This window comes from Apis cerana, linkage group LG13, assembly GCF_029169275.1.
Source record: "Apis cerana isolate GH-2021 linkage group LG13, AcerK_1.0, whole genome shotgun sequence".
In the NCBI taxonomy this organism is placed as follows: Eukaryota; Metazoa; Arthropoda; class Insecta; order Hymenoptera; family Apidae; genus Apis; species Apis cerana.
Window position 1 is genome coordinate 7,455,894 of NC_083864.1, and position 13,350 is coordinate 7,469,243.

Below are 13,350 nucleotides of genomic sequence, written 5' to 3' on the forward strand. Positions count from 1 at the left end.
TTATTTTTTGAATATAATTCCTGCCTTAATTATCGTTCGATTTATTATCGATTTTTTAATTAATTTTTATAGTGCAATTATCGGATCCAAGTTCCAAGATCTTGTTAATTCAATATCATGATTTATTCGGTATTTTGATTTTAAGATTTTTCCATTATTTTTCTAGATTTAATTTCCAATTAAATTTTTACAATGAAATTTTCAAAATTCGTTTAATTATTTGAATACTCGAAATTTAATAAATTTATGTTTAAACCTGATGTTAAAAATAATGGTAAAAATTAGTGAATATTGTTATTTATACGAACGACTTGATGTTTCGATTTATTAGAATATTATTTTATTTTAATATTATTAAAAATCACAGATCTTTCGATCGGATCTATCGGTCGGATGAATAGTTTAGATCAATTGTATAATCGAATCGTATAATGAGAATCATAAATAATCGATGAACACATAGATGAATATATGATTTAATTTGAAATTCTAAATCCTTTCGCAGAATTGATCGATAGTAAAATTTGACGAGTCATAAATCATAAATTGCTAATATTAATAGTCAAAGATCTATGATGGATTGTATCGTGCGAGAGAACCTTTGGACCTTTTTATTTTGGGCTCGTGGAATAGGCATCTCTCTACTAGAAAAAATCTAAAAAAAAAACAAATTTTAGATGACTTATAACTTTTATCGAAAGAACAACCTAACCTAACCTAGGCAACGACGAACGAAGTTCCTTTATCCTTTATTCTATCCAAAGAGGATAGAATAAAAGATTGAAAAGAATAAAAAAAAACAAGTGACAAGAGAAAATAAAATTTGTTCTTCCACGATCCATTTGCATTTGCAGTTTAATCGCTTTTTTGGATGCGATTAATAAAATTGTAAAGCGATAGAAAAAAGAAAAGCACGCGTTTCCATAAGAAAGCATCGCAAAAGCGGTATTTGCAGATAGGAAATCTTAGCTTGCGTGGGATAAGGCGCGAGACTCGTGATAAAACGGCTTGATATACGATGCAACACGCGCCTGTTCTGTTCCTCTTTCGGTGGTCTCTCTATGTCAACGATGGGTTGCATCATTCGCGTAACGTAAGACGTAAGAAATTCGGTGAGCGCATATTTTTACAATACTCGAAACCCCGCGCTTCGATATCGAATTTCGTGATCGCAGGACTGATTCCAGATGTTTTCCAGAAACACGTGGAATTCGTTGTTGCGACTTTTGAAGGACACGTCTCGATTAAACTTCGCAATATTCCAATACCGAGTGAGAACAGCTGATCACGGCCGAAGAAAAAGACCGATTCTGAAGTTGGAAATGAAATGAAAATAATTTTGGATCGAATCAATGCGTGAAAAGTATATTTTAGAAGCTAATTTTTCACATTATTCTCAAACTCAAGAAATCGACAAATGTAATCAATGTGTTTATAAATAATCTTAACGCAGCTGTAACGTTTATTGGTCCAAATATTTTCCTATTAAAAGATCGAGTTTGAAAAGAAAAATTCCATCATCGAGATTAAGACGAAATGAATGAAGCGAGCACATCGATTCAACCGTTCAATTTTCAAAAGTTTTCCACGTTGATTCATTAAAGTGCCATTTAGGCGTACGATCATCCGTAATCTCTTTCGTCATTTTCGAAACATCATTTACGACGCTGAATCGAAAACTCGATCGAGTCGGTTGGCATTGAACCGCGGTGGACAAGGCCGCGTGCTCGCGTGCTAACGATTTATACTTGATTCGTAATCGATTTGATCGGCCTTGGGTAATATAATCGCTCGGTGTTCCAGCTGGCGATTCGGCTGAATAGAGTTACGCGTGGGGATGTCACATGTCCGTATCAGTCCTCAGCAAAACTGAACACGGGACACCTTTAACAAGACACACGAGAAGGGTCCCTGACAAATGCCAAAATGCTTTTGCGACTCGAATAACGCTGCGTCATTCCGGCTCCATGCGTGCAAAGCTAATTAATGCCATTTCGTCACGTTCCGCACCCTTGTGCACCCCTCGTCTTACCGCCCGAAATCTTAAGTCTCGAAAGGACGTTTCTTGCAACCAATTAGTTAGGATGATTTAGTGGAACGGTTCGCGCATATTTCTTCTTCGTGATGGAAGACAAATGTCCTCGGGATGTTAATACATATATCCTTCCAGGAATCCATCTTAACCCTTTCACCGACAAATAACTCGAACAGATTAGTCCATCTCGAGATTTATCCCCATCATTTTTTCTAGCCTTCATTATGTCGTACGCTTTATTCGTCGCCCCTACGATTTTTACTTTTTACGTTCGACGATTCGAGAAATTTGAATTCGCACGATTGCACGTTTCGATTTTGCAATTGAAAGTTGTCTACAACGTATTTAAAGTTGTTTCGAAAGGAAAATTTTTATTTTTTTTCCCCATTACGCGACGATTTTAGAATTTGATCGATGTTCGTGTAACAATTAAAAATATTGGGAAAAAAGTATTTTAAATTTTGTCGTGTCGTGGGTTTAGTAGGTAAGCTCCAAATTTAGAACGGCTGTGGTTCAAAAAAAAAAAAGAAAAAAAAAAGAAAATTACAAAATGTGACTCGTCAACTTTTTCTCTCCTGTGATCTTCATTCTGCCAGAAGTTTAATTTATATTTTTGTCAAAGATGACATCTTGGAGGTTGGTAACCCGTACCGAGGATATTTTCCATTGAAAATAAGCGTGTATAATATTCTTTTGGCTGGCTGCCTGCCGCCGTCTAAATGTATAATGTAACCCAATAAATCACACTGTGTTCGCGAATATTGGTATCTCTAATGTCGTATTCCTCTATTTATACTCTACGAGAGAAATAAAGCATACAGTTTTTTTCCAACAACCTAATGTCGGATGGTTCGATCTCAAGTTTCTCTATCATCGTTGCAACTGCCCTATTAAAACGTCTTCCCAATTAATTTTCCATTTTCTCCGCTATTTTTCCCTCTCGCCATCCCGCGGGATAATGATCATTTGCTGATTTAACGCTGTAATTTCGCCGGTGCACGTGTGACGTTTCAGTTTTGCAGTTTAAGAGGTTGCGTATTCCGAGAAGTAAATCAGGCGAGTTCGTACCACTGGTCACGTAATCGGGCCGTGAGATTCCTCACGGAATTTTTATCACTTGAATTAAATATAATTGTATCAACAGATGTAACGATACGTGTGATCCTACGTTTTATTTAAACTTGTGTTATCTAGAAGTATCCAGTATTTTCCTCCGTTAGATATTCTATTCTTCTGCTCGCAATATCCTTGTAAAAAGATCGTTGTTGATCATTGTTGCATAAGAATTTCTAAGTAATCCTATTAGAATCAATTTTCACTGAATCGTATGATTAATTGTCCCAGCGCAAACGCGAATTTTCTCTGTATCAGAAATCATCCGTTCCCTGGCAAGCTGTTCAAATTAAAATTGAACGCATTGAATGTACAGATCGCCAAGATGTCGTTGCTTTTATTTTATTTTTCTTCTTCAAAATCGATAATTCGTTTACGATCAAATTAGTTCCACGCAAACGATCAAATTATATCGGAAATTAACGTATATATCGGGAACTGAACGTCTTGTCCTAGCACGTTCGCTCATTAAAAGTGCATGGAAGAAATATGAAACACATGTCGAGCCATAAAGGACACATTCACCAAAACTCGCTGCATGACAGTCATCACGTAGTGGACCTCTCGCTACGGGGAACTTGGCTGGTTTATCGTAGGTCTTTAATGACGTCAGCATCATCCACGAAGAGGAAAGAAATTCTTGGAAAAAAAAAAAGAAAAATCACCGGCTGTCCGTAGGTGATTAGAGAGAGGAAACTTTTCGATGCTTCCACCTAGACGCAGGGATGAAACGCCACATTATACGGCCGATGATGTATAATCTCTTTGTAATCGCGTTTAAATTGCTCGAAGGCAATTAATTAAGGCTTAAAATTTTCGAAGCTAATTTATTTTGCGTTTATTCGAACTGCGTTTGTGAAAAAGTATTACGTTCGTTGAATGCATGAAATGAAAATGTCCGAATTTTTAATTTAACGAAACTGTTTACGTTATATTTACGTTTGATTAATTCAGTACATTCTATTTGAATTTTTATTATTGATTATTCCGAGTGGATTTATTATTCGAGATATATTATTTTTAGGAAAATATAGCTGTTATTTTAATATGCAAAAATTTGCAAGAATCTTTCTCCGCAAAACTTGAGAAAATGTAGAAAATTTAGGGAAAGTCAATCATAACCTATTTCAGTGGCTGTCTTTGCTTTTCAACAAAACCTGATCGTCAGACGGTTTCTCAGAGGGAAGGAAATATATTTTCGGTTTTCTCGGAAGCAATTATTTATAGTACGACAGTTGAAAGTCATCCCATACTCGAAGAAGGAAAAAAAAAAAAAAAAAAAAAAATTGTCAAATTCGTAAAAATAATATTTTACGCGAGCAAACTTAACTCGGGAAGAAGAATTTCTTTTAAATATTCACCAAAACTTTCATGAATGAATGAAAATTACACAATGCGTCTCGATGAATGAAAGAAGAGAAAAGTCTCCGCTTAATGATTCTTCCCCCCCTCCCCCTCTCTTTTTCATCATTTCCGGCAAGCATTGGAACGATTTACGAGCTCTTTCTTAGGGAAACATTTAGGTTATCTTACGCTTTTTTTCTCTCTCTCTCTTTCTCTTAAATAAATATCTATCGTTCGACTTCCTTTTTCTCCGTTTCTCTCTCTCTCTCTCTCTCTCTCTTTCTCGCAAGTGGACACAAGAGAAAAGTACACACGTATATACCAGATTTGAAAGTTTTCTCGATATACACTTTGTACAACTTCGTGACGCACACGACTTCCACGAAAAAACTCGGCTCGGGGGTGGAAGAATACGACGAAGAATTACTACGCATTACAGCCTGCAGCGTATCTGTTAGATAACAAGTGATTAATTTCGACACGCGCGCATTAATTAAACGTCGAAACAGTGCGTGTGCCATGTCGGTGGCGAAGAAAAAAAAGGAAAAAAAAAAAAGCTCACCACTCGGCTCGATAAATTGGCGATAAAGGGGCACGCGGGTAACACGAGTCAAAAGATTGACACGCTCCACACATATTCGAGACAAAGATCGGTGTCAATGGATCTGTTGCTTCGCGTATAACGAAGTAGGTACCCCTCGGTTACCCTTCTCGTACGGCGGGCTTTAAAACTGGTGGCTGACGCAAGTCGCTTCTTTCATCGGTCATCGTAACATAACATTCAGAAATTCTTCACCGAGATAATGGTTTTTGTATCCCTCGCGTGACTCATCCATTTTCCCTCGTAACGATGCGATTGAATTTCTTCGCTGTTATTCTTCGTTCATTTTTCTTTTTTTTTTTTTTCCCCCCTCTAATCCTTGCGACACGAAAGATCAAAGTCGCGATCGATCGTGATTAATCGGAATGAAAAGTGTCAATGAAGAATAATCGAAACGAGTAATTTCGCTACGGAGATAAATTATCGATAAGTGATTAAAAAAAAGAAAAAGAAAGAAATATCAGAAAGGCAATGCAATTTTCAAGCGGCACACGATATCTTTTTCATAATAAATTCATTCATTGAAAGCTTCTTATTACGACACCGCTAACAACGATTTCGCAACAGCTGTTCATTCGTAAAACGATTCCTCAAAAGTCGCAGTCAGACCTAGCATATCTCCATTGAACGCTCTTCATTCATCATTCGTACGAGTCATCGTGTCAGACGTTGCCCTTCTACTAGTCTTCGTTTCGGTAGATACAAAGAAATTGACGTAATTCCTCGCGAGGAATAGTCACACTCGTTAACGCGTTAATTCCTTTTCCGACGATCAATGAACGGTTCTTGCGCTACGATCACGTCAAGCCGACGATGCTCCACGATTATCTGTGGAGAGTGGACTTTGCTCGAACTTCTTCATCGCCTGACGAAGTTGTGATTTGGCACCAATTTCCCACCAACGATAAACACGAATGGAAAAATTAAAAGTTTACGACGGTGATCGGGCGGTGAGGATCTCGAGTAATGGGATCTCTATTATCCGTGGTCGCGATCATCGAGAGTCTCTGGTTATCCAGGTCATGAAACGTGTGACAACGCACTTATAAATGCAACGTGAGCAGATACATCTGGCTATCGTTACATCGCACAAAGGAATGTATCGCTCCTTAGAACAACTTATTCTCCACGCGTTACACGTTTTTAATCATTTCATCCGAGCTACTTCCTTTCCCATCTTCCAATTTACACCATCTTCCTCGATACACAGAATTTTCTTTATAAAAAACACGAATTTCGCTGTAAAATATCAATACGCGCGCATATATTATTCATTAATAATTCATTCAATCCCCGCTCGAGATTCGCGATAGACTTTCTTCAAGCTGTTCGCAGTTATGCATCAACGCGACAAAAAATGTATCTTGATCTATCTAAAAGAAAAGAAAAGGAAAAATCTGAATCGATAAAAGCGAAGGAGGAGAGAAAAATTCTACGAACGTGACTTCGATCACGACTTGTTACGTTACTCTCCTTCTTGGCAGCTTCGATCGTGAAAAATGTCACGAGCGTTTTAAAGATCAACGCGTAATCATTGGGGGAAAAACAAGGGCATGGATGACTAGGTGTTGCGTAATTTGACGAATCGGAGTGATCATCGTCCAGGGCGGAGTGGCTGTCCTCCCGCAGATCGGATATCCGATCGGGGATAGGGGTGGAGCGAGCGTTGGAAAAGGAGGATGATGATGATGATCGGGGTCGCCTTTGGCCATTCGGTCGAGCAAAGTGTCGGCCGAGCCGCAGACGGCGCGACGCCGTTTATTTGCGTCCGTGTGATGGGACGTCGGTCGGGTCGCCGCACAGGTGCGTCCCACGGTTCTTCCCGTTTCACACCCGTCTTATTCGCCACGATTCGTCCCGCCCGCACGTCGAACGCCGTGTCTATTCGCCTCGTCGATTTTCCTCTAAAAAGTACGTCTAAACGATTGTCAACGCGGACTCGAAATGTCGGGAGGAAGCTAAAATGGCAAGCGTGTCCGTTTTCCTTGATGCATTCGCTTCTTCTAGGTTTTCAAGGTTTTCCGCTCGTATCGTTGAAAATTAGATTTTTTGGTTTTTAGGATAAGGCGATAATTCGTTTGGAAGTTTGTTATTGTTATTTTCGTTGTTTATTGGATCGTTTGAGATTCCAATAATGCGGTTTTATTGTTATTTTATGCCGTGTTAAAATATCGATGTGTCTCGGGATCATCAATGCTATGTAGATCTTAATTCGCCAATCGTTTTTCCGAATGATTGCTCGTGAAACTGACGAGTAATATCGTCTTTCACTCTTCCAATATAAATTTATGGAAGGAGGTGGTTTCTCGTAAAACATTTTTCGTATTCGCCAACTTTATTCTAATCCGTTATTCGCAAAGTATTAAATACAAATAGGACGAGAAAAGTTATATTCTATCGTTAATCCGTTTATCCGGAGATAGAGACTCGAATTTTCAAGGATGAACGTTGCGTCAACGCGACATTTCGATCAATTTATATCGCTATTTCTTCTTTCTTCACACTTTCTTATTTCACTTCTCGATTCATAGTAGAAAGATCAACGACGACGAGGAGTAAGATGATTAGAACTCGGAGGAACTTTATCGTATCCTCTCTGTTTACTCGGGCGAAAAGAGGGAAGGAGAGAGAGAGAGAGAAAGAGAGAGAGCATCTCGTTTTCCAGGTATGGGCCAACGCTATTTTCGCATCCTCCACTCGAAACCAGTCAGCCCTGTGGCTCTCTCCTCTCTCTCTTCGTCTTTCTCGTTTCTCGCGTTTCTCGCGCCAAAGCGATAATTATCGTTAAACCCGCCACGATCGACTCCGCGTCTCCGCGTAAATACTGAAAAACGGCTATCATACAGGCGGCGCCGGGCTTCGTTCGAAAATGCAGAAAGAGAAAAAAAAGAGGAAAAAAGAAGAAAAAGGAAAGAAAAAAGAAGAAAAAGAGAAAAGAAAGAAGGAAAAAGGAGAAAGAGCACGGGTGAAAATGTAAGGTGACGTTCGAGGACGATGTTACGATCGTATCCGGGCCTCGTACACGCCACGGTTATATATTTGTGTATAATAAGCACGCGGGAGAGACATATTAAAAGGCGAAACACGTTTGATGATGGTCGAATCCGGTGCGTATCGCCACCGAATTTACCGCATATTTACCTAGCCGGCGCCTCGGTGAAAACAAAGTTAAAGATGAGACGGAGGGACGACGCCGACGACGTGCACGACCACCACGACGCGCAGCGCCTCCCTCTCTCGTCCCGTTGCGACGATATCGGCAACAGATATACCTTTCCGACCACCACCAGCCAATCTTAAAGCTGTCGACGTGAGTTGTCGCGGCGCCATAAGATTCTCTCGTCTTCTTTTCGTGTTTGTTGCTCCTCCTTTTTTTATAAACGATCCTCCTCGCCGCTGGAAATAATACGATTCGCATCCGCGGACTTTTTTCTTTAACCCCCGCCGCGGATCGCCGGGGCGAGGGCGTCTTGGCGCCAGTTTCATCCGAACACCTTCTTTCTCCTTCGAGGATCCACTTCTCCTTGCGTCTTCGTTCTTCGTTATCCCTTTCCTCCGTCTTAACACCATTATCTCTCCTTTCTTTTCCCCCTTCGCTCTTTCGATTCACATTCCGATCTAGATGTAGATCTAGATCGATGTACATCGATTCGAAGCGAAATTCGAATCGCCTTTTGGATAGCAAGTGTCTTGCGCGAGGTTCCCGCGTATCGTCAACAAGTTGAAGGCCACGTGGACGTATTTATACCGATTTCTATTACGATAATTATCGTGTCGTGATTCGAGTACAAGATAAACCCTTCCTTCTTTCCAATTTTCTCAAATTCCGCGATGGTCAAAATTTACCTCTCGGCATTTACTCAAATGAATTCGGATCGAATCGGGGCCCGAGAGATCGGCAGCGAAGGAGAAGGGTGGGAAAATTGAGAAATGGTGAAGGCACGGAGATCGTTCCCCGATTCTCCGCGTCCTTTGCCGTGTGCCGACGCGAGTCGTGAGTTTCTCATCTCGTCCCGGGGATGTTTCGTCTGTCCGTGAAATTTATGGGTATCGGCGGGCGAGAAGACGGTATAAGTGTGTCCATCGCGTGGGTTAAGCTAAATCGGTTACGCTGAATCAACACACACGGGTGAGGAGACAGACACGGGGACTCGTCTGGACGCGCAAATTGCCTGCCAGCCAGACGCCACCAACATTTTTCGAAATCTCTAATTAAATAACAAATCGGCTGTTTCTTCGGTGTGACGAATGCTTGCACGATCGGGCTGGAACGACGACTATTTCGCGCTCGCTCTCGTCGAGTTTCGCCGCTCGAAAATTCGCTTGCACCGTTCAGAGGCTTGTGCGCGGTGTGTCGAGGAAAAAAGTCATCCGAAAGGAATTTCGATCCAATCGATTATTTTCTTCCTCGTAGATTGTAATTCACACGTAATTGATCCAAGTTTTGTATCTATGATAATAATGGAATTATATGCAAAAATCGTTTGGGATACCGAAGGTTTCTTCATCACTTTTCGTAGGAAAATCTATAATTCTCACGATTATCTTGAAGTAGCGATATTATTAAAAATTAATCATTATTAAATTTTCTGGGAGGAACCAGATTTCTGTAATAAATAATTTTTATTCATTTGTTACGTAACAGTTGTATTTTAGATATTTTGAATCAAACACTTGTTAGGTTTTATTAAATTGTCATAACAAAAATTACGAGTGAATGGATGCGTCATAATGCGATGATTGAACAAACAATCTCAAGATATTTCAAGTTGGATAGGTCGCGGAGGATCTATTTATTGGTCTCTAAAGATTATAAAGATCAAATATCACGTGATAACGTTTGTTGAAATATTCGTGATTTTTATTCGCAGATTTTCGAGGAATTCATGTAGGCAAAAATTTGTACGCGTCAGGAATTAATATATTAAGAAATTATTCGTAATCTATTGATACGATATGTAAGAAAACAAACAGGAAGTTCCAACGTCATATCGAACTTTAATCCACTCCTACGTTATATTTTTATTTTCGTTCATTTTATTAAAATAATCGAAATAATGAATTTTAACAATTCATAAAAATTTAGCGCATTTGTAATAAAATTACATCTTTTTAGTACACTTTTTTTCTAAATAATCCTCGTATCGCTCGAAACGCTCCGTTATTCATTATTTAACCGACGATCATATTTATAACTCCAATCATTCGAGAAAACGATGACTGGAAATCGTCCGCTAGGAATAATAAACGATGAATGGAACGGGCAATTACTACGAATTACATACGCTCGACGATAGAAATTCTCCTAAATCGAGGAAGCTCGTATATCTGGCCGACAGACCGGTTAAATTATTGGCTGTGAAACGGAGGAGCTTCTGAACCGGTCGGAGTTTCTGAAACGCTGGTATCCGATTTTCGAAGGCAACGAGTGTTTGACGGCAGTCGACGACGAGACGGCGCAGTATTCGCTCTTTCCGAATCGCGCGATCGGACAGGCTTTCGATGGAATTGCTGGATAGGCTCTGGCGCGAACGGATACCATGCATGCCGCGTGGCTGATGCAACCTGTGCCCGGAGTGTGCACCATGCTCCTATCGTTTCTGCAGACTGTGCCTACATTTTTCTTATCGCGCAGCGATAATAATTTCGTAAGAGGCAGTATTCGACGCGACAAATTTTCTCTCGGTATTATCTTTCGCCTCGATTTTTCTATAGGAAACTTGTTACCGCTCCGCCGAATATTAAGAATAATTTTATTCTCCCGGATTTAATCGGGGAAAAAAAAAGAAAAAGAAAGAAACTTTGAATCTTATTTTCGTCTCTTCCCATCGTTTTCTATTCGTTGTTCTATTTATAAAGCATTGTATTCCACCGGGCAGCACAATCAATTTTTCCTCCTGTTTGCAACGATTACGCTCGACACGTTACGTGGATCGAATTAAAAGTCAATCGGTTGAACGAGCTAGGAATTTGTTTATCACAATGATGATAGACGGATACGTAGCTGCGCATCAGAAGCCGAAAACATCATCAATGATCCAATCAATTGCATCCAATTGGTATAGGGTATAGGAATAATATCGAATTATCGTTTTATTTTTCTCTCCCAACTAAGAAGCCATGTTCGATCGAAAAGGCACGTTCTCATCAATTTTTCCACGAATTCGTCGCAACTGCAGCCAATGTCTATTATACGCGCCACAGGGCGTACGCAATTATGAATGGCCACAATTGTGTCATGCACAGTTTGTTATTGACTTCGTTATGGAACTACGTAATCTAATTCCTGCGTCAGCAATGCAGAATATTCTTAACGCATTGTCTAGGTCATGAAATCGACCAGTTCATCGCAAGTATTGACCTATTTGCTTACGCGTAAATCATTTTATCACTCTATGGCCCCGTGCTAATGGAATTATAATTGATGATTTCGCGTATCTCTTTATCACCCCGTAAGAAGTTCACTGAACCACGATTTATACGCGGCTTTGATCTTATTTTTCGGTTCATCGACGATATCGTCGATCCTCGAAAAAAGATATATTCTTTTTCCTTTTTCTTTCCCCTCCCCCCTCCCTCTCGATCTTCGATATTGCATTCTTATCGACAGATCGTTAGAATGTTTATCGCGCACACCGCGCAATGAAACGTTCCAGAAAGCATCACCGCGATTTCCCACGGCTGGTCGCCTCGGATCAACCAAATTGCGGTTGTAAACGCGCAATAAATCAATGTGCTACGTATCGATTGATCGTTGGAAATTGGAGCGAAACCGCAGTACAGGTGCGCGCGATGATCCATCAATCTGATGCTAACAGGATCGATTTTCATACATATCCCGAGGAAAATGACGTAACCTGTTCCCAGCTACAGGTGTAGACGGACGCGAGCTACGTGAATCGAGCACGGATTTTACCGTTAAAAAAGGGGACAATTTACTACGTCGAATTCCTGCTGCGTTTTATTGGTCTACGCGGAGGAAGTCGATCCGCGCGGCGAGGTGTGCGATTTCTCTTTGAATCACCTTGGTTTAATTAAACGTCGCGCAATAATGAGACAAGTTAGAATTTTAGAAATTCTATTATTTAAGATCCGGACCGATCGAATTCATTTATTTCTGCGAGGAGAAGAATGAAAATAGAAAAAAGAAAAAAAAATTGAAGAAATTGTTTTATTTAAGATTCGATCGTATAGATCGATTTATTTTTATCACAAAGAGAGGAATAACGAATGTTAATATTTGTTTCGAGATAAATATCATCTTCGTACGGTGGAATTACATCTATTGTTCGATAAACTAATTTCTTCCTAGTAAATCGACGACGATTTCGCATTAAAACGTGACGTATATGAACCCAACGTCGAACAGATTGGCAACAGATGTTCACACGTGGAATGCTTGGTATGCGGAGATAACCGCGAATCAATTTAATAAGGATCAATCGATCGTCATTGGGTTAACGTCTTGGGAGAGGACGTTAAAATTGCTAGATCGAATCTACGTTTCATAACGATGATCGTAAACCGTGATTTTCGATTCCTGCTCTAGTATTACATAGATAGTATTATATTGTGTATTGTACGTACATATAAATGATCGATGAAAATTTTAAATGGTAATTTTTTGAATTTACATGGAAAAATTATCATATGAAAATAAAAATTAAAATCAAATGGCAAGAGAATCGTTTCAGGAAAACTAAGAATTCCGCAAAAATTGAATCAATTTCTCTTTTATATCATTAAATCATGCACGAGAATTGAATTTTGTTTCCTCGAAACAATTAGTTTCTCGATTTTACAACTCATTACAAATAATGTTCGATTGATGGGAAAGTAATGTCGATTTTATCAAACGTATTATAAATCGATTTAGCAAAGCACGTGCAATAATGTAAAAGCTTTCGAACCAATTGAACGTCTCGTGGAAATGTTGTGAAATTGTTGCCTATTAATAAGTTTCTCTCCATTTTCCTAGACATTTGTCGGGAATCGATATCAATAATTTTCTTGAAAACGATTGCGTATCTAAAGATCGAAACTCATCTTACGGTTCAATCGATTCTATGAGGAAATATATAAGCCAACACTTGTCATCGTTGTATCCATACTGATTTCTAAATTGAACAAAAATATTTTGCGAGCACAAATGAATATAAATTCTACATCGTTTCGATACGATCAAAATCAAAAACTGAGATAAATTCCGAAGGATCGAAACGATGATAAACGAATAATTGAAAGAAAGATGAAGACT